The sequence below is a fragment of the Triticum aestivum genome, chromosome 6A, assembly GCF_018294505.1.
Source record: "Triticum aestivum cultivar Chinese Spring chromosome 6A, IWGSC CS RefSeq v2.1, whole genome shotgun sequence".
NCBI lineage: Eukaryota > Viridiplantae > Streptophyta > Magnoliopsida > Poales > Poaceae > Triticum > Triticum aestivum.
The window spans coordinates 573,502,447-573,506,092 of record NC_057809.1 but is presented as its reverse complement, the minus strand read 5'-3'; positions in this window follow the sequence as shown (position 1 = coordinate 573,506,092).

Below are 3,646 nucleotides of genomic sequence, written 5' to 3'. Positions count from 1 at the left end.
CGGTCGCGGAGGCCGCAAGCAGCAGCAGCCGCAGCAGCCCGCTGCCCCCGGTGGGGCGCCCCGCCAGCCGCAGCACCCGCTGTCGCCGGCGCCCTGGCAGGCCGGCCAGAATCCTTGGACGGGGGTTGTGCACGCGTACTCCATGCCTATACCGCGTGCCCCCGTCCCCGGTTCCTTCGGCGCCCGTTCGGCTCCCCATCAGGCCCTGTATGCGGCCCCCCAGGCGTACCAGCCCGCGCCGCTCCATGGCCCCTCGGGCTATGGGCATGTGGCGCCACCGCCTCAGCCGGCGCCGTCTGCCCCGGCCCTCCCGCCGGCGCCTTGGGATCCTGCGCTTCTAGCGGCTCTCCACACCGCCCCCACGCCGCAGCAGTACACTAGCGGTGGAGATTGGTATATGGACACCGGAGCCACGGCTCACATGGCCGCCAACCCCGGTAACCTTCTTGCCGCTCACCCCGTCCACACCGCTGCTCGCATTACCGTGGGTGACGGTTCTTCCATGCCCATTACTCATGTCGGCCATGCTGCTTTTCCTTCTAACTCCATGCCATTATCTCTTTCTAATGTGCTTGTTTCTCCTGACATTATTAAAAATATTGTTTCCGTCCGTTCTTTTACACGTGAAAACCCTGTCACCATTGAATTTGACATGTTTGGCTTTTCTGTCAAGGATGCCCGTACCCGGATGGTGCTCCACCGATGTGACAGCCCCGACGAGCTCTACCTGGTCCACTCACCTTCCTCATCCGCTGCTGCACCCATGGCGCTTTCCGCCGGAGTGGACCTTTGGCACGCTCGTCTCGGTCATCCCAACACCGCCACCCTTCGCCATATTCTTCGGAGTTTTTCATTCACGTGTAATAAGATCGACGATCACACTTGTCATGCTTGTCGCCTCGGCAAACATGTTCGTCTTCCTTTTAGCAATTCCTCGCATGTCGCATCATACCCGTTTGAGTTAATTCATAGTGATGTTTGGACCTCTCCTGTTGCAAGTAACACGGGCTATCTTTATTATCTTGTCATACTTGATGATTTTTCGCACTATGTGTGGACCTTCCCGTTGCGGTGAAAGTCGGACTCTGTTGCCACTCTCACCGCCTTCTACTCTTATGTCTCCACGCAGTTTGGATGTCCCATTCTTGCATTGCAAACAGACAACGGGAAGGAGTTCGATAACCTTGCGATCCGCAACCTTCTTGCCACACACGGCACGATCTTTCGTCTCACTTGCCCGTACACTTCGCAACAAAACGGCCGCGCAGAGCGCGTGCTACGCACTCCCAATGACTGCGTACACACCCTCCTCTTTCACGCCAACGTGCCACCACGCTTTTGGCCCGACGCGCTTGCCACCGCATCACTCCTCATTAACATTCGTCCCTGTCGCACTCGCGGGAATTTCACCCCTCATCATCTCTTGTTTGGCACGCCACCCTCCTATGCTGAGCTCCGCATCTTCGGTTGCTTGTGCTACCCCAGCATCGCTTCCACCTCTCCTCATAAGTTCGCACCTCGGTCTGTGGCCTGCATCTTTCTTGACTATCCTCCTAACACCAAAGGCTACCGCTGCTATGATCATATCTCTCATCGGGTGATCACTTCACGACACGTTTACTTTGATGAGATGGTTTTTCCGTTCCAGCAGGTACCTTCGGATGATGTGGCCTCGCCCGCTCCTAGTGATGGCCGCCCCCGTGCCTCTCTTGGGCCGCCTCCCGGCTTTGAGGGTGCCCCCCGCGCCACGGGTCGAGTCTCTCCCCGTCTGGCTGCCTTAGGGGCTGCACCTCCCTCGACGCCCGCGACGCCCCCGGCGTCCCCGGCCTCGACCCTGCCAGCGGCCTCGTCCGCCGCCACGCCGGCGGCCCCGTCTATCGCCACGCAGGCGGCCTCGCCTGCCGCTTCACCGGCTGCCTCGCTCGCCGCCTCACCGGCGGCCTCGTCCGCAGGGGCCCCGCCCGTGGCGGTCACATCGGAGGCGGGCTCGTCTTCATCCTCGCCCGCCTCCCCTCCGGCTCCACTGCCCCGCCCGATGACTCGCTCTCGGGCTGGCACCCTTCGACCGAGCACGTGGTACCCTAGCGATGAGTATCTTCTCGCTGCTTCCGCCTCTGAGCCGTCTCCTCTCCCATCGTCAGCTCGAGCCGCCCTTCGGGATCCTCATTGGCTCGCTGCGATGCAGGAAGAGTTCGATGCGCTCCAGCGGAACCGTACCTGGCAGCTCGTCCCTCGGCCGCCCCGTGCCAACATTATCACGGGCAAGTGGGTCTTTCGGCACAAGACTCGTCCGGATGGCACTCTCGAGCGCTATAAAGCTCGCTGGGTGGTTCGGGGTTTCCGGCAACGCGCGGGCGTGGACTTCACCGACACATTTGCCCCGGTTGTTAAACCGGGCACGATCCGCACCGTGCTTCAGCTCGCCGTGTCCCGAGCATGGCCCGTGCATCAGCTGGACGTGTCCAATGCCTTCTTGCATGGCCACCTGGCTGAGCAGGTGTTCTGTGAGCAGCCCACTGGCTTCGTCGACGCCACGCATCCTGATCATGTGTGCTTGCTCTCCCGTTCTCTCTACGGGCTGAAGCAGGCACCTCGCGCATGGTACCAGCGCATCGCTGCCTTCCTGCAGACGCTCGGATTTACATCGACTCGCTCCGATGCGTCCCTCTTCGTGTATCATCACGGAGTTGACACGGCCTACTTGCTGTTGTACGTTGACGACATCATCCTGACGGCATCCACTGTCGCACTCCTCCAGCGGCTTACAGCTCGTCTTCGCGATGAGTTTGCCCTGAAGGATTTGGGTCCTCTGCATTATTTCCTTGGCATTGAGGTGGTTCGGCGACCAGATGGGTTCTTCCTGCATCAGCAGCGCTACGCCCATGAGCTTCTCGACCGAGCCGGCATGCTTAACTGCAAGCCTGCTCCCACGCCAGTCGACACCAAGGCCAAGGTCTCCGCTTTAGAGGGATCGCCTGCATTTGATGCGGCCTTCTACCGCTCCATTGTGGGCGCCCTGCAGTACCTGACCCTGACGCGCCCCGACTTACAGTATGCTGTTCAGCAGGTCTGTCTCCACATGCATGCTCCGCGCGACTCTCACTGGACTCTGGTGAAGCATATCCTTCGATACATACGCGACACTCAGTCCTTGGGACTTACGCTAACGGCATCCGCCTCCACCGACCTCGTCGCCTATGCTGATGCGGACTGGGCTGGCTGCCCCGACACACGGCGCTCCACCTCGGGGTACTATGTCTACCTTGGGCCGTCCTTGATCTCTTGGTCCTCCAAGCGACAACCCACCGTCTCCCGCTCGAGTGCCGAGGCTGAGTATCGCGCAGTGGCTAACGCCGTTGCCGAATGCTCTTGGCTCCGTCAGCTGCTCCAGGAGTTGCTTTGTGATGTTCACAAGGCCACGCTCGTCTACTGCGACAACGTCTCCGCCGTTTACCTCTCCGCCAACCTGGTCCATCATTGTCGAACGAAGCATATTGAGCTCGATATACACTTCGTTCGTGAGCAGGTGGCTCTTGGGCGCGTCTGGGTCCTCCATGTCCCGACGGCGCAGCAGTTCGCCGATGTCATGACGAAAGGACTGCCTACTTCTGTTTTCGAGGAGTTCAGGTCCAGTCTTTGCGTCTCC